This window comes from Sus scrofa, chromosome 11 (assembly GCF_000003025.6).
Source record: "Sus scrofa isolate TJ Tabasco breed Duroc chromosome 11, Sscrofa11.1, whole genome shotgun sequence".
Taxonomy (NCBI): domain Eukaryota; kingdom Metazoa; phylum Chordata; class Mammalia; order Artiodactyla; family Suidae; genus Sus; species Sus scrofa.
The window spans coordinates 56,991,578-57,014,552 of NC_010453.5; positions in this window are offsets into that span (position 1 = coordinate 56,991,578).

Sequence of the window (22,975 nt, forward strand, 5' to 3'; positions counted from 1 at the left end):
AATACTATTTAGTAAAAAACTTTTTTCTCAAAATAGAACTAAGAAAATAAAGGGGCCATATCCAGAAATTTGTTTAATTCACTTAGAAAAAAATCCAAATTCAAATACAGGCACATATATGTTGATATTGGATTATTTTTAAAAATTTAATCTTTCAAATAGGATAACCCAGATTTATTTTTAATAAGAAATTCATTTCTTTACATGTATAAGTATTATATAAATAGTGTTATACAGAAGTATGACATTATAAAATGATAAGTTACTCTTTGATTATATAGAATTATAATTTATCCATATTACTTTACTTTTTGAAATCTAGTAATTGCTCAATATTCATCATCATTGCAATTGAAAATGCTAAAGAAAAAGCAATGTAGGAAAAGAAAGAGCATAAAAAAATGAGGTCAGGAGTTCTTATCATGGTGCAGTCGACACGAATCTGACTAGGAACCATGAGGTTGGGGGTTTGAGCCCTGGCCTCACTCAGTGGGTTAAGGATCCAGCAGTGCTGTGAGCTGTGGTGTAGGTCACAGACACAGCTCGGATCTGGCATTGCTGTGGCTGTGGCATAGGTCGATGGCTACAACTCTGATAGAGCCCTTGCCTGGGAACCTTCATGTGCCGTGGGTGCAGCCCTAAAAAGAAAAAAAAAAATTGGGGTCAAATAGCTCCTGAGGTCAGCAAGTGAACTGAATGATGAACTGAAAAGAAATTTACTCTCACCTTTATGACAAGAACAAAGCTGGAGAAACAGGCGCGTTAGTGGCTTTCCTTGAACTCATCAGAAAACTGACTTTGAAAGGCAAATAACTAACCTGTAATGTGTAGAGAGAAACAGGATCCCATATTTTCTTACCTAGGACAAAAGCTGCCCAATGCCACCTAAATGGGAAAGAATATTCAGATAAATAAATTAAAAAAATGTTCTAGACCAAGCGTAGGATAGAATAAAAGTGAGAAGCCCCAGATTGCATAAATGGGAGGAAGGTTGGACCTTTACAGGGCTTCCCTCCAAGCTCTCTAGGATGAACTCACAGGGAAGATCTGGAAGAACCTCAGAATTATTTGCTTGTTGTGCTGGCTATAAAAGAAGACCAGCCACTATAAAAACTCCTTTTGAGACCTACTACTCTTACTTCTCCTATAGAACAAAAGTCTTCATCTTGTAGTTCCCACTATGATGCAGTGGGTTAATGATCCAGCTTATGTCTGTGGCTGTTGCCAGTTTGATCCCTGGCCCCAGCCTGGCGGTACAGTGGCCTAAGGATCCAGCATTGCCACAGCTATGGTGTAGGCTGTGTCTCAGTTTTGATCCCTGGCCCAGGAACTTCCATCTGCCAGGGGTGCAGATGTAAAAGAAAAAAAGAAAAGAAAGAAAAAAAAAAAAGAAAGAAATGCAAGTAGAACAAATCGGAGTGTTGGATTTCCCATTGCAGCTCAGTGGAAATGAACCTGGCTATTATTCATGAGGATGCAGGTTTGATCCCTGGCCCTGCCCAGTGGGTTAAGGATCTGGCATTGTATAGGTTGCAGAGGTGGCTCAGAATGGGTGTTGCTGTGGCTGTGTTGTAGGTAGGCAACTGTAGCTCTGATTTGACCCTTAGTCTGAGAACTTCCATATGCCACACCTGGAGCCCTGAAAGAAAAGGAAGGAAGGAAGGAATGAACAAACGAATGAACTGGAGTGTGAACTGGAGATTGTCACTTGCCACCTGCCCCTACATAGATTGAATAATGAGTCACTGCAGATGCTGACCCATAACACCCCTGAAAGGAGATCAGGACTGAGGCACTCCATGCACTAGGAAAATTGGAAGAACAAGTCTTCAGATAGATTTCAGGAGAATATTTTATGTGCCAAATTTTTGCTTCTCCCATATCTAAAAAAAGTACTCAAATTTGTCATGGTGATGTCTGCTTCTCATGACTAGCAGTAACCGTCACAAGACTAGCAGATAACTTTTGCAAAATGTGTGCTTAGTTACATGTACCTCCCCTTTCACCAAAATCACATATACTGACTTTCCTTCCTACCTCTTTGGAGCTGTATCTCAGTGCTATCTGAAATGCTGCTTCCTAGGCTATAATTCCCCACTTTGCCTCAAATAAAATTTAACTGTCAACTTTTAAGTTGTGCATATGTTTTTCTCATTTTTAAAAGCTTTATTAAAGTATAGTTGATTTACAGTGCTGTGATAATTTCTGCTGTACAAGTGATTCAGTTACACATATACACAAATCCATTTTTTTCATATTCTTTTCCCATATAGATTATCATAGAATATTGGGTAAATTTCCTGTTCTCCTTAGACAGTCATTCCATATACCTCAGTGGGCATAGGGCAATCTCAAATCCCCAGTCCACCCTGCCACCACTTGTTCCCTTCAGTAACCATAAGTTTATTTTCAAAGTCTGTAAGTCTGTTTCTGTTCTGCAGTAAGTTCACTTGTATCCTATTTTAGATTCCACATATAACTTGTATCATAGGATTTTTGTTTTTCACTGTCAGATTAACTTCACTTAGTATAATGATCTCTAGGTCCATCCATCTTGCTGCAAATGGCATTATTTTATTCTTTTTTATGACTGGGTAATATCACATTATATATACGTACCATGTTGTCTTTATACAGCATATATATGGGTCTTATTTTTGTATCCATTCAGCCATCATTTAGTCAATTTACATTTAAGGCAATTATGATATACATGTTCTGAGTGCCATTTTGTTAATTTTTTTAGATTTGTTTTTGTTGGTCTTTTTTCTTCCCTTCTTTTGTTCTCTTCTCTTGTAGTTTGGTGACTAACTTTAGTGCTGTGTTTTTACTATTTGTGTGTGTATCTATTGCAGATTTTTGGTTTGCAGTTATGATAAGGTTGTGATATAGAAGTCTATATATATACAAGATTGTTTTAAGTTGATGGCCTTTTAATTGCAAATGCATTTTCAGAATCTTGCATTTGTATCCTCTACTTGTTGAATCTTTAAATCTTCTATTCCTTTGCTAAATGTCTCTTCTAACTTATTGATCTTTACCTCTATGTTTGTTTCCAAGATATTAGATCATCCTTTACTCTAAAGTCCTTTTCAGGTAGGTTTTTTGTCTCCACTTCACTTAGCTGTTCTTCTGGGGTCTTATATGTTTCCTTCATCTGACTCATATTTCTCTGACTTTTCCTTTTGTATATCTTTTTGTGTGGTATCCTTTTTGCAGACTACAGGGTTATATTATAGCCTCTCTGCTTCTGGTGTCTGTTCCCTGTGGGCAAAGTTGATACAGGGGATTGTGGTAGGCTTCCTGATCGAAGGTATTGGTGCCTGCCCCCTGTAGGTGGAGCTAATTCCTGTACCTCTGGTGGATGGGGCTTTGTCTCTGGGTGTTATTAGAGGCAGCTGTGTGCCTAGGAGGACAGTAGGCAGCCTGTTTCCTGATGTGTGAAGCTGTGTTCCCCTGTTTGTTGTTTGGCCTGGAGCTTCTCAGCCCTGATGGGTGGACCAGATTTTTCCAAAACGGCAACCACCAGGGGAACTCACACTGATGATTATTCCTGGGACCTTTGTGTCCAATGTCCTGCCCCCAAAAGTGAGCCACAGCCACCCCTGCTTTGCCAGGGACCCTCCAAGACCCTTGGGAGAGAATGATCCAGATTCTTATGGAGTCCTTGCTTTGCCCTGGGACCCAGTGTAGATGGAACCCTGTGCATGCCCTCCATCAGTTAGGTCTCTCTTCCCCCAGTACTATGGAGTTCCCATGTTCAATCCTCAAGGCCTTCAATGGCAAATGTTCTGGGGGATCCTCCTCCTAATCAAGACCCCCACACATGGGAACCTGACATGGGGTCCCAAACGCTCATTCCTGTAGGAGAGCCTCTGCAGTATAGTTGTTTTCCAGTCTGTGGGTTACCTACCCAGTCTTATGGGATTGCTTTTATTGTGAAAGCACTCTTCCTTCTGTCTTGATATAACTTCTTTTGTCTTTGGGTATAGGATTTTTTTTTTTTTTGTAGCTTCCAGTCTTTTTTGTTGATGGTTGTTCAATAGTTAGTTGTAATTTTGGTTTTTCATAAGAGGAGGTGAGTTCAAGTCCTTCTACTCTGAAATATTGTCTCTGTCAAGACAGTCTTTTCAATAAGTGGTGCTGGGAAAACTGGACAATGGTGCCCTGTGCCCTCTTTCCTGCCTGTGTGTATTTTTAAGTCAACAGGAACTAGTATTAACTTAAAAAAAAGTCTTTATCTACCAAACATTTAAGGAAGAAATAACATCTATTGTACAAAATCTCCTTTGGAAAATACAAGAAGAGGGAATGGCCCTCAGCTCACTTATGAGGCCTCTATTACTCTAATGCCAAAACCATACAAAGGCTTTATGAAGTATTGCAAGAAATCTGTAAGCCAAACTTTACAATGGATAAACCTGGTTGATACCACCTTAACAGGAGATCAAGTTTAATAGAAATAAGTCCTTGATGCCATGTTGATGTCACATATCCATTGTTATGATGCAATTGGAGAACACCTCTGTGATATTCTTCACCCAAATCCATAGTCTCAGTGTAATTATGAAAAAACCTTAGAAAAAAAAGTTTTTGTTTCTACAAAATTCTTGACCAATACTCCTCAAAAATGTGAAGATCAGTTAAAAAATGGAAAGATGTAAAACCTATCAAATTTGAAAGGAGATATGACGACTAAATGAATCTTTTAACAAGCATTTGAAAATTTAATAAGTCTGTACATTACTAGCGTTGCACCATTGTTGTTGTTGTTTTTGTTGTTTTTCTCGACAAGGCTCTACTTTTGCAGAAGGGCACAGGTACTCAAAAAGCATGTGCTGCACCATTGTTTATTTCCTAATTTCAATAATTGTGACATGATTATGTGTGGTATTAACACTAGGAGGAGCTTGGTGAGAGGTATATGGGAAACTATCTGGATTATCTTTGCAACTCTATAATCTGAATATGAAATTATTCAAAATAAAAATAAATATAAAAATGAGTTTATAGTCATACACATCAAAATTCAAAACTAACAATTATAAGACTTTTATATAACAAGGAGTGGTAATAAATTATTACTAGAATTAAAACCTGATAAATGGGAGCTCGTATCAATTCATTATCTCAGTAGCAGACCCGGAGATAAATTTAGGTATTCAGAAAGGTTATTGCACTTCATGCCTGCATTTAATAAAAAAGGGAGAAGAAGCCAGATTGCACAGAGGAACACTTCAGAAAACATGTTTTGATGTTTCAGATCCAATGAGGACCTAAAACCCATTAAATAAAAGATGGGAGGGAACAGGATAGGCAGGTGGATTTTGGAGAGTGATACACTGTAATATGAACAATTGTTTGCCACCATGATGAAAAGTTTTGAAAGATCTATTGCCCTATAAAGAAGTCCTGCTTTGGACAAAAATGACCAGCTTTGTAACCTTACTATGTTCACTCATTGGCTGGAGACTGGGCAGGAAATGTGTGGTCTCAGCTCAAATGCTAGGACACAAATTAAAAGTGCTACAATTGTAGACTCTCAGTTACCTGCTTTCTACACAGCTGAATGCAGTTTCTTTTCTGAGGGAGATCTGGGCAGGGCAACTGAAGAATAGTCAGGGTAGAATTAAATGATGACAGCTTGGAGAAATAATCACAGAGCTTCCCATAATTATTCATATGGAAATAAAATAAATATACAAAAATCATTTTATTTCACTTTACTTTTAATAAATTTTAATAATGTTTAATAATTTTAATATTTAATAATGTTAATTATTAAACATTTAATAATGTTTAATAATTTTTTCCAAATGCCTATAAACGTTATTAATAAAATGCTTTAATAATAAATATATAATACAGTAGTATATAATTTTGTGAAATAGTAGAAATAAAATTTTACCTCATTGAAATAAGAAAAGGAAAAATGTTAAGTTGCTAACATTAAAAATAGTTGTATGTGATGATGGGGAGTCTTTGGGATTCATCATATACATTTAAATTAGTTATGTAATCATTTTCTATAGTATCCCAAATATACTATAGGCTGAAAATATTGTTTGCAAATACTTAACCTTACATGAAAAAGCTATGATAATTTGAAAATGTACAAAGTATCATTTTATTCTTCAAAATCCATTCAGAGTTTACAGGAGCAAAAAAGATTGGCAAACAGTTTGGTAATTGGAGTGGAAGAAAATGCTGGTAATGAAACAATGTGTACTGCCTTTGGAGAAATTAACTTAATCTATTCCATAAAAGCTTTGGTATCTTGTCACTATTGACATATATGTATATTTGATTAAAGTATACAATTCTCCCTAAATAAATAGAAAAATGTCATAAACTGAATTCTCTCACCATTACTAGTACACTCACATATATTCCTCACACTGTAATTTGACATTATCTATCTGCCGTCCATCTGTCTATCTTCACCAAAAGACTGCATGTATTTCTTCCATCTGAGAAATATCTACTTCTAAATGTTAGACTGAATATTTTTTTTCTAAACAAATTTGCACTAGTGTAAAGAGAATTGCTACTTGTGCTTTTATGGTTATATCCTATCATTTTCCTAATTTCTTTGTAAATTTAATTATATAATATGATTTAGTGGGAAAAATTAAATTAAAATGGGTACATTTAAAATATTCTAGATAACTTGGAGTAAAAATCAATGCCTAAATCATTTTAAAACAACATTAGAGCCAAAAGAGTATAAAAGTAAGTTGTAAGTGGTCAGATAAAATTTTTTCAGATGAACAAATATTTACTTCTACTGGAAGCTTCTAGAAATAATTTTGACTATCTGAATTTTCAAATTTTCCATATCCCAAAATTCTGTGTTTTAAACTCTCTTTAGTATATCAAAATAAATTAAAAATAATATATTTTCTTGAATTAATAGAGAACAAAATGCTATTTATCTTTTAAAACATGTATAACACAAAAATTAAAGATGGCAAGTTAGTTTAAAAACTGCTTGTGGCCAGCTAGGAACAATCAGGTGATTGACAAATCCAAAAAAAAAAATCATAACATTACTAAAGCTAGGTCAATTTACAAGGGAAAAAGGAAAATCATGATTTTATATTGAGGTCCAAACTACAGGCAAATTCAATTAACATATGCTGGGGATTTTTCTCTATTGGATTTTAGAGTAAAAACTTAAGATTATTCTGGACACTAAAAATTAACATTAATTATTTATCTGTTAAATTGATGTGCTCTTTTAAACTTAAAAATAAAGACTTGAAGAACAGAAATAAGGTACTCTAAATGAATGCTCACAAATATAACAAGCTGTCAAGTTTCACACAGAGGCAAGTAAAGCTACAAATGATGATGATAAAGAAGAGAAAGTATGATTGCATGTCTGAGGCTAATAAAATATGACAAATCATAAGAAATTTTGGCAGCACATAGAAAAAGATAGAAGTTAAACAAAACTGCCTGATGAAAATAATGTTTATTTCTTTTTATTTGGTACCTTGACTATCCTGAAAACTTATTAAATATATCAAGTTTAGGACCTAAAACTCTAAATTCTGTCGATATTCTGTGTGACACAAATTTTGGACTGTATCATGCTGAAAAAAGAATATAAAATTTAAATAAGATTGATTTACATAAAGGCAAATTGAATCAAACCAATTAGCTAAAATAAGGAATTCTGTTACTTGAAATAATCTGTGTATTTATATAGATAAGTATGCTGCTATTAGGAAATAACTGAATATATTTGAATACATTAACATTTCTCTTTGGAAACTCCATCTAACACCCTTGCCAAAATAGGTTGTGAATTTATTTTGAAAGAACTGAAGGCTGAGATTTTACCTCTGATATGTTTATGTATCGTTTTCTTTTAAGGAAAACAATATGAAATATATTAAGTCACTTAAGGTAATTAAAGTGATATTATCTTCTTCATAAAAACACAATTTATTTTATTTCTAAATATCATTGACTACAGAAAAAGCCAAACTGCATTTTACCTTGTTATATTTTGATGTCTCTGATGTTATAAAATGATGTTAATATTTTTGTATTTTTAATCACTTGCCAAGAACTTGGCATATTGTCTTTCTGTTTTGCAGTCAGTTAACACCAAGTTTATAATGGCAAACTCGTGTTTCACAGTGAACTGATATCTCATTTTGTGTCATATTTATAGGGTCTGAGTCTCGCCTAGGTCACTATTTCTCAAAAGAAGAGTTATTTGCTAAATAAAGGTTTACATCAAAAGCCAAGAATCTCCCTACACAATATTCTGCCCAAGAAAATCTGAAGTTATATTATTCCAACCTGCTATAAATCCTTCAGGTGTATTAACTTAAATGATTCATATGCATCAAACAGAATAACTTACATTGCGACCAATTAAAATTGAGAGTCTTTTCTTCCTCCAGAAAACACTGGATTATGGTAGCTATTTTGTATGGTTGAGAAAATGCACAAACTCTTTTAAATAAACTATAAATATTGCCTCTAACAAAATTCAAGATTACCTTAAAGCCACTGTCCAATAATAATGGATTGCATTGTAGTAAATTAGTGAGATTCAACTTCTGCCAGAACAAGAGGATTTTCTTATTATAAAGATCAATTTGATATTTGATACCATTTAATCTCTATTTCACAATTTCCTGTTCTGTAAATAAGGATACCGTTATCTCAATCGTAGTTATTATGAGAGTCAAGTGTACAGAACAGCATATGTCACCTGCTAAGGACTCTGTAAGTTAATGTTAATAACGATAAGTTGCATATCTGGGTTTTGGACCTAGAGATTTCCTAATCATTTGGACCATCTTAGCCTGGGATCTCTGGAACATAAAACTTGCTCTAAAGCCTATTTGTAGATACTTTGTTGGACATAATGATCCCGTTTCAAGAACAGTTAGGAAAAATGTAAAATAAACAAGATGGTATACCATATGCTAGCCATAGCTTCTGTAAAAAACAAGGCCATTTGCTTAGGCATTCATTGATCTTCCATATAGAAACCCTGTGCCTCTAAACAATATGATGGTAAGAGGGAAGAAGGAAGAGAGAGAAATTTATTCCCTGGCTCTTTTTGACATTTTCTAATTTTAAAACAACAAAACTATTTATTTGGAATTTTTTCCCTAAGATGTGATAATTGCCTTCTACTTCTGATTTAGGTCCACTGGCTTTTAGAGCATCCACTTGGGTAACTATATTGACCCCCTGAGTTGTGGCATGTTTTATGATCCTAAAACTCTTAAGTTCTTGGGTCTAGCTGAACTGGCTTACTGCAATTGCTAAGGCTCTGGCTAAGTTCTACTAAGTAGAGCAGAGAGGCTTCCTTCACCCCCAAATATTCAGCAAGAGCTAGTGAGCATCAAAAATTAAATCATGCAGGCAACAGGGGATGATTTTTCTTGAGCAAGATGAGGAGATTAGGGGAGCCAAGTTAATCAGGAGAGAATTATAACTGGGATGTGGTCTATAGCTGGCAACACTCAGATCAATTAACATCGTATTACAGATTTTGGCTCTCTTCTAAGAATGATTTTATGACATGTTCCATGATAGAATTAGGGAAAATTTAATCCTTCAAGGAGGTGGCCAATCACAGTATATTAAAAAGTTAAAGTGAGGAGTTCCCTTCCTGGCTCAGTGGTTAAGGAACCCAACTAGGATTCATGAGGATGCGGGTTCGATCCCTGGCCTCACTCAATGGGTTAAGGATCCAGCGCTGCCATGAGCTGTGGTATAGGTTGCAGATGCAGCTCAGATCCTGTGTTGCTGTGGCTGTGGTATAGGCCGGTAGCTGCAGCTCAGATTCCACCCCTAGCCTGGGAACTTCCATATGTGGCAGGTGTGGCCCTAAAAAGCAAAAAAAGAAAAAAAAAGTTGAAGTGAGATAGCAACTGAAACAAAGTACAGCCATCTGCTGAAGGTAGTCCTTAAAAGTATAATTAATATTTGTCACTTCTCTACTCAACTGTGTACTTACAGTTTACTTAACACCCAGGTACCATTTGAGGTGATTTTGTTTGCTTGCCTGTGGACACTGAACCTTTGAAGCTATGTTGTTCAGAGACAAAAAAAATCTATTATTTATTATTCATAATTAGAACTTAACACAAAAGCACCAAGACACATCCCACTGAATCCCCTCAACTTCATATATACCTTCGCCCTGTCCATTATTTAGTAGCTATTCTAGTTTTTTTGTGGAAATCAGAGTCAGTGTTCATGCCAGCACACTAACAGATGCACTGGCATGAGGAATCTGAAGTTCCAGTTTAGAATCACAGCTTCATTTCCACATCAGTCTTAACTTTTTCCATGGGCAGAAATACCCTGTATTTAGAGTCCCAAGACATCAAGAGGTATCAGTTTCCAAGGTCTAAGATTTCTAGGATGGGAGGCACAGTGTTCAGAAATGAGTCCCTGGGCATGATAGTAAAAGGAACCAAACTATCTTCCATCTCCTGATTTCTAGGCTTCCATTTATTGTGGCATTTGACATTCCACACTATGTATTGACTATGAATGACATACACTGCAATTTGTAGGACAGCATCTGAATCTTTCAAGTTATATATATTTTTAATGTAATGGACCATTATGCAGGCCACAGTTTCATAGGACTGCTCCTTTTGTTAATGTGATACATGGTAAGATCACTGACACACATAACTGAGATCTCACTATTCCTCATCTTTTTTTTTTTTTTTTTTTTGTAAAATGAATCTCTTGATCTGAATAAGGCCTTCTGTAAATTCTCAGACTGTGTTTTTTAGGAAGGTTTTCTGAGCTTTTTCCTTGGGGAAATAGTGCTTGTCCTTAGGGCTCAAGATTAGCACTGCTGATTGATTCGGCATTTAGTAGTAGCACCTTTAAATAGGCCTGGGTAAAAAGGGAGACTGTGTTAAGATAATACACTGCCATCACTCCTGCTATTATGGTTGATCTCTTCATTGGCCTATTGTACAAATATTTGGGATTTGGAGTAAAGGAGCAGGCTCACCTCATTCGGTCAGTAATACTGTCAACCTGATAAAATTCCCTACATAATCATCTCTGGCAGACATTAATATAAGATACCAAGCCCTTTTCTGTCTCTTTGGTCCATTCATTTCTCTTCGCAAGTCTCTTTCCCTCAGTGTTCCAGCATTATACTATCCAAGTCCCATGCTCTCCAGGACAAGCCATTATTTTCCTCACTAGGGAAATATCAATGGTACACCATGCATTAGGCCAAATCCCCTCCAATTTCCCTGAGAAAATGAAGTATGTTACTCACAGTCCTGCACATTGAGAAGTTTTCTTTACCACAGTTTCTCAAAGCTTTTCCTGAGTGGAATGAAACACAACTGCTAACCATCCGGGCTACCAGCATAATATGTGATGATCTATATGTGAACTATCTCCAGGTCTTTTCCTCCCCTCTTCAGTGCATCATAGGGAATATGCCATAAAACAATAGATGAGAGTTGACAGACAGATCTTTGTACAAAAGAAATAAGTGACCTGGGAGTTTGAGCCTCTTTTGTCTACATTTGTTTAAAGCTAGTCTCAAATTACTAACTTCCATGTTATAGTGCATTTTCACTATGCTTGCTTGATGTTATGAATCAGTGGATTCCATAACATTCGGTATCAAAATGAGAAACTAAGGTTACATAGTCAGTAAATGCCCTATGATCAAATACACAATCTCTAGCAAGTCCCATTGATCCCCTAGGAGTTATTCCTAAAGACATTTATTGTTTTCTGCCAAAGAGGGAAAGGTCTTGCTGCAGTACCTTAGGAGCCTGAGAAGCTACTCTCCCAATGAACTTAATGCAAGTTCTGCACAGCTTGCATATCAACAACATCCATCCACATCGCCTTGGTTCTCCTGGGTCCATGGTCTTAAAGTCAAAGAGCATGCTTTGTAGCCTGTTCTTACTGCAAATAATTCCTTTTCTCTTGGCCATATTCAGATAGCAGAATTCACTGATTAGTCACTAATTAAATAGTCATGATAACAGCCCTGTGAATGATATATACCTCCTACAAAATCCAAAGAGATACAACAAGTATCAATTTCTCAGTCTTAGGGGTCAGTTTATTGGAGTATAGGGAGCTTTACATTAGAGAGGATGTCTGAGATTATCCAAAACTCTGTACCCAGAAAAACTTCACTGATTTTCAATCAGTTTAAACATTGTCAAGATCACCTTGACACCATGGCAAGCATATTGTTTATTAAAGAATTTATGTTTCTTGCCACTTCCTACTCATCGGGTCACAAACAGCAAAATATAAGTAACACAGAATATCAGTATAATTAAGAACTCTACAGAATGCATTATATCCCAGAGCAAAAGAACCAACAGAGCCCTGCAGCAGGACACCAAAGATGCATGATTGAATTTTCCCTGTAAAGATGATTTTTTTAATCCTTCTTGTTAGTGATACCGGGAGTAAAAAGCATTTGCAAAACTAAAAGCTGCCTACAAAATGTCAAAGGCTGTATTGATCTTCTCCAGATAAAATATACCACCTGGTGTTTTGGTCTATCCAGTGATTAATGTCATAGTACTCTTCTGTTTTCCTTAGAGGTTCAGATAGGTAATTATAAAGAACAGTGATGGATACAAGTCTCTCTGCATCTTTAAAATCCTTGATGTTGGTAGTTTCTCTTTAAACTTCCTACAACATAGTTTTACTTTGGATATACTGTCTTGACCAGAGGCTTGATAGTTGCAAGGGCTTCCTTCTAGGTCTTCCTAGCACAAAGGTCCAATGTAGGAACCAGTGTGAGTCTTCTTTATGCTAAGTATATTATCGTGAACAGATATTGAGGGCTGTAAAATAAACAGAATACCCAAGGACACGTTAGATATTCTGTATGGTAAGCTTAATTGAAACCAGTCATTACTTGGTGTTCATATGTAAGTTAATCCAGAGGATTGTTTCAGCATTTCATGTAATTTGGTTTCAGTGTCACCTCAGACATTATATCTGAAAACAATTTTTTAAAGTTCTAGAAATTTTCCTTTCTCTTGTGCTCAGTTGCATTGGCAAGTTACAAAACTCCATTTGGAAAAGAATGAGAGACATATATATATAGTGCCACTGACAAATTGTTCCTCAAGAGGACTTTTCTTCACTTCAATCAATGGAAAACGACTTAGGTTGGGAAGGCTTGTGAAGCAGTGTTATTTACCACCATGGTGGCTTGGATCAGCCTTCTTCTCACCAGCTTTTCTGATCTTCCATCTTACCCCTTAGAATACTATTTTCTTTTTTTTAAGTATTTGATTTTTATTTTTCCATTATAATTGATTTACAGAGTTCTGTTAATTTCTACTGTACAGCAAGGTGACATAGTCATATATATATATATATATATATATATATATATATATATATATATGTATGTATTTCTCACATTATCCTATTAAATGCCTTCAAACAAAGAGTACTGATGGCCACTTCTGCCTTGATAGCCATTATGGAACTATTCATTTACCTTCAACAGTTCTGTGTAGCTATCTGGACTTCAACATTCCAGAACCCCACTCTCATTAACGTTAGGGATACCAGCTCTATACAGTATATCTTAGTGTTATCTGAAACTTACAGTAGACAGTAAGCATGTGCGTTCTCAAACATGTTGTATTATTGCACCACACTTTACTGTCCATTCCATATTGTCTTAATGAAGACAACTTGGCTCTCCCTGAAAACACAGATTAGCAGTGAGCACCTATTAAGGGATAGACTGTGTCCCTCCAAAATTCATATATTAAAGTCTAATACCTCATAATGTGACCATAATCAGAAATACTCTCTTTAAAGAGATAAGTGAGTTAAATTAAGTGATTGAGATGGGCCCTAAATCACTATCTCCTTATAAAAAGAAGAAATTAGGACAGTTATAAAGGGAAGACCAAGTAGAAACCCAAAGAGAAGATGGTCATGTGCAAACCAAGGAAAGAGGCCTCAGAAGAAATTAATCCTGACAACACCTTGATATAGGACATCTGGCTTCCAAAATGTGAGAAAGTAAACTTCAGTTGCTTAAGCCACCAAAGTTGTGCTATTTTGTTATTAATTAATACAGTGGCCATATTTTAGTTAGAAATCTAAGAGACCTATGTACATTGAACCTATATACATTTGAGTACCAATATCTCTTCATTAAATTCCAGAATCATATACCCAAATGAAAACTAGTAATTTACATTTAGAAGCCAATGCTTTTAAAAATTTAGCCTATGAAAATTGAGCTCCTTATATATAGTTCATGAAAACGATGTCATGGTGGTCTCCCATTCTAAATTGTTGACAAATCAACACTTCTAATGAGGCAAAAATCTCTCTGTCAAACTTGGCTATGCTTTGATGGAAGTAAAGTGAATAAGCGGGGGTAAAATAGAAAATGAAGTCACTGAAATAAGACATAGCACAGAACCATATTTATTATGCAGTTTGTAGGTCACTGTAATAACTATAGCTTGAATGAAAATAGTAAGACTGTAGATAATTACAAGTGTAAGAGTGATATGATCTGCCTTAAATTTTAGAGGATTATACTAGCTAGTCCATTAAAAAGAAATGGAAGGGGAGCAACCTAGAAGAAGAGATGCACTAAGAGGATTATTGCAAAATTGCAGGATAAAAACAACAGTGTGTTGGTATGGGATGATAGTTTAAGGTGATGAGTGATATTTGGATACTTTCAGATATTTCTACCTACTTGAGTCCTACATCAATTATTATATATTTAACTAAAATAAGACAAATGACATTAATAACTTGGTTATATTTGTTTCCTTAAATCTATTCCAGAAATCATTATCAATTTAAACATAATTAATATTGAGGGATAAGTTATTTGTCCTGTATATGTTTATACCCCTGGAATAAAAAAGCTAGAATGATATAAATGATACCATCTAATTTCTTTAATATATTATATATAATGGGAATTCCACAGTTTACATATCCGGTGCATTTTTCCTGTTTTCTTTTTAAACACTATTTTTAATTATATTTTAATCCTTTTGAACAGTATCTAATATGAGTTCATTTATGAAAAATGTATGTCTGTGTACATGGATGTCAAAGATGTCTATATACATAATAGTTATTTTTCAGGTTCTCCATAGAAAAATGTTTTTAAAGTTATGAATATCATTGCATAAAAGTTGTTTAGAGTTTCTGGTAATTAAATAGTTAATTGTCTCTAATGGGTGAATTTACTGTATGATAGAAAGATGTTTAAATACTTGGATTATAATCAGCAAATGAAATCCCTGCTTCCTTTGAGAACATACTGAAATGCAGAAGCTGATTTACCTCATTTTTTTCATCACATTTGGAATATCCATGTTAATTCAATAGCTGTAGAACTATTGTATGTATAATATATGTATAAATTAAAATCTATATAAATATGCTTTTGGAAAACTGTCAATTTGCCATTTGCCCCTGCCTGCTAGTAGTTGTAGCATACACCTTCCAGATGAAAGATTTTCATTTAAATAGTCCAGTAGGAAATCTTGTACAAACTTTCCGGATCTGCTAAAGAAAGCCCTTTGATAGTAGAGGTGATTTAAATTAGTGCTAATTTAGAGCTCTTTTGAGAATATTTGCCTGTCAGCTCAGTGCTTAACATGGAGCTAATTAGAGCTATTTTGCCCACAAAAGATGATTGTTAAGTCCAGCAACAATACACACTGAATGATTAAAGTGCCTCAGAAACAGAAATAGAAATGCAATTTTCATTAGACGGTATTTTCTTTTCTGCTTTTGACCTCATAGATTAGATTTTTGAAAGAATAATACCTTTATTCAAGATACTGGGTAGGAAAAAAATGACTGGGTTGACCTCTAGAACTAGAATAAGTAATTGTGTATTTCTTTGGTAAAGATGATATATTTTATAAAGCATATTCATTTAAACAAAACCATAAGTATTCATATTTTACTGTTAATTTATTGTTGGATTTTAAGGGGATGGAATGATAAAGCTTTTGGTCTCTTTACCACCTTTGATTTTTAACTATGGTGACATTCACATAATATACAATAAACCATTTTAAAGTGGACAGTTCAGCGGCATGTAGCACACTCACAGTATTATACAATAACCATGTCTCTCTAGTTTTAAAACGTTTTCATTACCCCAGAATAATATCTAGGGCCCATTAAGTAATCTCCCTTGTGACTTTATATATCCTAAACTGATGCAGGCTTCTCTTTTGCATCTTATTTGCAAGAAATGGAGAATATCCATTTGTCAAGATAAACTCCATTTTTTTCTTTCTTTTTTCTTTTGGTCCAAAATATAGTGCGTAGATATTCCTGGAGCTAAGGAAGAGGCTTACCTTTGACAATGGTGAATCCATAAATTTCTCATCTGTCTTTGTTGCTTTCTCTGTGCAGGTGTTCTGTCATACTCAGAGATTTTGGCCCCCTAATTACGCATCCTTGAGGTTTTTGGAATTTTCGTACCACTAAAGTTAATTTTGATTAAAGAAAATTTCATGTTATGCTAGTTCTACTTAAAGAAACTGGGTTGAAGTAAAGAAACATATCCAAAAGAAGGTAAGAACCACCTTCCTTATTTCCATCTTTCTTCCAGTTCCAAGTTTAGGAAAGGGAAACTGAAGTTTAAAAGTACAAAAGGAAGAAAGAAAGCTGCATGGCAAGTGGGAATCTATTCTAAATGGAAAAACTGACAGTTTCAATCTGCTGTGTATTCAAGGAAGGCTATGTGTAAATAAACTAATACATAGCAGCTAAATCCAGGCTTGTCACCCCTACCCCATCAAATAGTTCTTGGAACTATTTGGATTTAACTGCTATATATTATTTCATTTACAAATGGTCTTCCTGGAATACACAGAAGACTGAAGCTGTCTGTCAGTATTTCCATTTAGAATGGAGTCCCACTTGCCATGCAGCTTCTTTCTTCCTTTTGCACTTTTTAACTTCAGTTTCCCTTTCTTAAGCTTAGCCCTGGAATAATGGCTGTCTATTGGACTTTTTCCTACTATAGAAATCCTATTATTAGAAAAAAAATTTTAATCCATCTTTAAAAAAGTAGTCTTCTGTTTCCTAGATTGCACTATATAAGAAAAAAACAAAAAACAAAAAACTCAGAATACTAGTTCGGTTATGTTTTCTTTGGTATTGACCTGATCTTGAAATCCGGAATATTTTTTTTGTTTTGTTTTTGTGGTTTTATAATTATGTTCAGAAAATAATCCACACATACTTAGATATATGTCTTCTATTATTTTTTTTTTTTTTTTTTTTTTTTTTTTTTTTTTTTTTTTGTTTTTTTTTTTGGCCTGCGATATTTAGTATATCAGCTGTAGATACAGAAACAACATGAGCGTTGAATCTGCACACATACAAAGATCTTAACATGAGCAACAAAACCTATGTTCTATCATCGTTAACACTGCAAACGGATCTATTTAATTTTATACTTATGTTCTAACTATTTTTTACACCTTTCATTGGGGACTCCTTTATTTTGTCATTAGTTGTCTGGATACATACATTTTGCATTTTTGTTTGAGTTACTTCTTTCATTCGATGTTTTATGTCATTGTTAATTGGTATCTTCATATTTTTAATCTCTACCTTTATAATATTTCAACTCCTTTTATGCATTGTATATTAAAATAAAGCCAATTAAAATAAATTATTTATACCCACATTGACATATGCATTGGAAATCTTGATCAGAAAGTCATAATTCAATATTCAATAAATTTAAAAAATATTCTTATTTGAGGTGTAAATCTAACCAAGTAATGGCCATGGCTACATGACTACTACTCTGTTGACTAGTACTGCTCTGTTGATGTTGAAAATCTTCAATTACATTACTACTTTCTATTGTTTTCCAACTTTACTGTGGAGTATTTCATGAAAAGGATCATTACTTCTGATGCATTTTATAAATGTTTGATACACTTATATTTTATCAGTACCAGGAACATGAGAAATGTCATCCACATCAGTCTATTTTATGTTATACATATATATATATAAAATGTACATACATATGCACATATGTATTACATGTATGTAATATACATATATAATCAAGATTGTCCAGCATAAAGGAAAATAGTCTATGTTAATTCTTTGATAAAGAATGATCACAGCAATCTTTTGTTTTGTGATATACATTTTACTGATTTGCTTCATTAGGTATAATGTTAACCATAGGACAAAATAAGAGTACCTATGATATATTTTCACATGGTTAGATTTGAGATAACAGTTTGATTCCTAATATTCTATCAATTAAAGCAATACAGTAACTAATGCTTTATGAAACTTTGTTATAATCTAGAACATAGCTATATGCTCTAACACTTTAGTTCAGATATTATTAAGCATATGTAACATAACACTAACTTGCATATTTTCAGTGTAATACTTTGGAGATACTTTTTAAAAAGAAGCATTCTTCATCAAGTAATTATTTGCATTTTATTCTATGGTATTATATTTTATGATCTAATTAAATTAAAATAAATTGGGCAACTAATGGGAAAAATGAATTTTTATATCTGATAGGGCATGGGATTTTTCCTATTAAAATAAATATCTTTTTAAAAGAGGAAGCATTATTGAATAGATATATTAAACTTCACATGCACTCATTTATTCATTGGTACAGATCATTCACTATACTTTTTTTTTTTTTTCTTTTTAGGACCACACCCATGGCATATGGAGATTCCCAGGCTAAGAGTCCAATCAGAGCCACAGCTGCCAGCCACAGCAACACAGAATCCAAGCTGCGTCTGTGACCTACACCACAGCTCAATGCAACGCCGGATCCCTAACTCACTGAGCAAAGCCAAGGATCAAACCTGCAACCTCATGGTTACTAGTCGGATTCATTTCTGCTGTGCCACAATGGGAACTCCTATACTTCTTCATTTCAGATGGCAATGTTAATGGAGTCATTCTTTATCAAGTCCAACATCTATTACTTCTATAAATACTTATTGACTAACCTCTATGAGTAAAGATTTGTGCTTACTTATTAGAAAATACAAGCCTTAAACAACTGAAGATGTAGATTCATGTTGAAAAATAAGGCAGTAGGGAAGTTGAAGAAAACAGCAAAATAGGAAAAAGTAAATTAATGTGAGTGTGGCTGCAATGTGTCTGGAAGAATGTGACACCTACTTAAATCGTTTTTTATATTGCTAGGCAAAATCTTAAGATCGACTGTAAATAAGGAGGCGGTATAGATTCATGTATTGTGTATTTGTGTGTTTATATGTTTCGCTGTTATTGTTGTCACTGTTGTTCTGGGTTTCTTTCAATTATTTGAACATTTGGTTCATTTGCAATGATTTTATCTGTAAATTACATCATTTACAGAGGGTTAGTATAATTCAGTAAAATAGTTTCCTTCATTCTGTGGTAGATGTTAAGATAGAAAATTTGTTGATGTAGAAAGATAGCTGATTATGGCTGGTACAAGAAATTCAATTTTACTGAAGTCATTGGTACTACTAACTTATGAATTGCAAATGAATGTAAATTCTACTCTCATTCAGTAGTTCTGTTTTAAATACTCCCATACATTTTTATGAGTTATATTTTTATATTGATTTGTTAAACTTTTTTCCAGATTTTTCCTATTGCTAATCAAATTTATGAAAATATATGATCACTGCTAATCCAATTCATCAGTGAATTAAGATTAATAGCAAAGGAGCGTCATGACAGTGGGTCTTATTTCAAGACATATTTCACTTAACATTGTTATTCTTGGCAGGCATCTACATTTAGCATAAATGATGGAGACTATTTTTAGTTTATAGCCTATTTTCATTTTGTCAGGAAGTAATCTCAGGCATGAGCGAGAAATTATTTCATATACTGCTATTCCCTCTTTCCTCAGTTCAAATTCAAAACTTAGTGTTAACTGTAAACTTGTACTTCAGCCTTTTTTTTTAATTTTGTATTTTATATTTTCAATTATTCTCAAACCTGTTTGAATATATTAATTGATTCATAAAATTGTTTCATGTATGTAGTTTATGTTGAACTGCAAGGGTGGTGATGCATAAGTTAGTGATGAAAATATATGGATTGTATAACTTAATTATTTTCTGAAACATAGCCATTGTGTTATGTTTTGCCAAAAATAAGATTGGTAAAAGTAAGGATAATATTGTGTTTTAATTCTTATTATGCTTTGGTCATCCCTCCATAAAACTGTATAACTTAATTAGATCATCTGTTTCACTTTTTTTTCTTTTATTCATCATAGAAAATGTATTTTCTAGCTTCTTTATACTCAATAAACAATTAAAATGATGGCCAACAGTATACAGATTTGAGATTCCAGGAAAGTTTTATGCTTTAGCCTCTTAAAAAAGCATATAAAATCACTTACTCCTGATATTATTGTAAAAATAGAAGTAGCAAGTGTATATAGAGAAAACCCACACTTTTATCACCCTCTTTTAAAATAACTTTTGACTCTTGGCTTATTAAACTTTCATAAACATGATGAGGTAAATAATATTATAATTTCTATTTTAAATATGGCAAAATTGGTAGAGGTTAAGTATATTACTCAGAGCCACATAGATAACAGCATAACTGAAAGTTAAACCTTGAAAATTTGGCAAAAGAGTTTGGGCTAGCAAGCACTAAGCTATTTAAGTCCATGACGGACCCAGTAATGGCCATCCTAGGAGGCCATTGTATACTTTGTTCCTACACTGCATCAGCGCTGGCTATTTCTGTGTGACCAATGGAATATGAAGCCAAGTCATCATGCATTGCAGCTTCCAGTTGGGTTGCTTGAATTTCTTGCTCTGATGTTTGCTAGTTTCTATGCCAAGATGACACTTAAATAGCCCGTTAAAAAAAGTCCACTTAGAGAAGTAAGGCTCCTAGCCAAATACCAGCACCAACTAGCCACATACATGAAATTATTTGTGTGGCTTCTGTGGAAACCAGTTCTGCAGATGCATGTATGATGTAGGAAGACCGCAGTTTAGCTGATATTTACTGTAATTTTGTGGAAACCTCCTAGCCAGAACCTCCGAATCAATCAATACTGAAATTCCATACTTACAGAAACTATATGACAATAAACGATTCTTGGCCTTTTAAGCCAACTCATTTTGAGGAGATTTGTTTTGCAACACTAATATATAAAGTATACTTACATTCACTTCTTCTGAACTTCCCTTCCAAATCACATTAAATTTTAAAAAGCTGTATAATTATTATGTTTCTATTGACGCAATAGGCATGAGAGTGGAGACAAGCCTTAGTACAATTTCACTCCCTCCTAATGACACATATTCCAGTGAGCAATGCATGGACACTTAGAACTCTATGGATTTCAGTTTGAAAATCTTGGTTTTAACCAATTTATGTAACCAGCTTTAATAAGTGGTGAAATATAATAGGAGTAAAACATACACTAGATGAACAATATTGCATTAGCTTCAAAGAAGTCACATAAAATATAATGGCTACCTATGATTTTTAAGAGGTTTAAAATATAAATGCAATCAAGTGTTGTATGGAAAGTCCAAAAGAAATGGAATAAAAATTCTTAAAGAATTAAATCTTATACATGTTGTATTTAGCTTAGTTTCAAGATAAAAGAATTTTGCCACACTTGGACTGTTTCTATCAAGTGCTTTTTTTTTTTTTAACTGTTATAAAATATTCATGATAAAAATATTATATAACTGCCTAAGTGGAAAAAAATCATAAGTAATGGATAGGAATTCTATTGAAGTAGGACAGAAAAAAAGACATTTTGTAGTAATCAGGCTGTTGTGCATAAAGCATGCTTAATTAGGGAAGCCTCTTAATTGGGACTTTCCCATCTTATCAAATTGAGCCTAATAACACTCAACTGTAAAGACAGGTGTTTAATTGGGATAGTAATTCTAGATAATTGGGGTGCCTGCGGGTGATCAAGAGTAGCTTACATCAATTTGATTTCCAGATATTATGTCTTTGTAGGTATCTCCTGCTGTGCCTGTTTATTTTCTCTCTAAGAATGACCTCTCCACTGTTAAGAGAACAAATGTCTTTTGAGCAGTAACTGCTGCAGTTTTTGGTTTCTATCTCAGTTCTTAATCACATTATAATTCTTAAATTTTCTTTCTACTATAAAATAACTATGTTTTCTATATGATGACTTTAATATTACTTAGTGTTTCCATTTGAAATGTAAAGCAAATGATTAGCCCATAAAAATCCATGAAATCAAACATCACAAATCAAATGCGCACTAACAAACTAAACTACAAGAAATAATAAGTGCCTTCAAATATCTGAAATGTAATAACTTATGATGTGTAAATAAATCACTATGCTTGAAACCCATTTTCATTTCTTTCTGAAAGAACCACTTAGAAGTTGTCTGAATTTGAGAATATGCATTTTATTATATTTAGTTATACAATTCTAATGAAATTATCATAGCCAAGCAACACATAATATGCATTTTGTTCAGACATGATATAGAAGTGTGCAAACTCATAGGATGAGATATAATTTTCTGTATATGAACTTCTACTTAGAGAAAATGTTTTTCTTTGCATCTTAGATTCTTTGAAATATATTTTTTCAGTAGGTGTAATGTTAATATCCATGCTTTTTCTTTTAAGTCAAGAGATATATTTTGAGACTAAACTTGAAACATTTTAAGTCTCATAGAAAAGTTATGCTGATTTATGGTAAACAAAAATCTGTACAATTAAAGTTACTGGAATCTTTGCAGTTAAATCTTTATTAGGATGTGTTAAAAATAGAAATTTTAATAAATTTCCAAAGGAAGATTTTATGTTTGCATTTTGTTGGAATAGAGTTGCTTGGTAGTGTTGTTCAAAGAAAAATTTGAGACGATCCATTTTTCTAGGCAAGAAGCATAATAATACATTCAGTAGCAGGCCAAGGTACCTAGCAC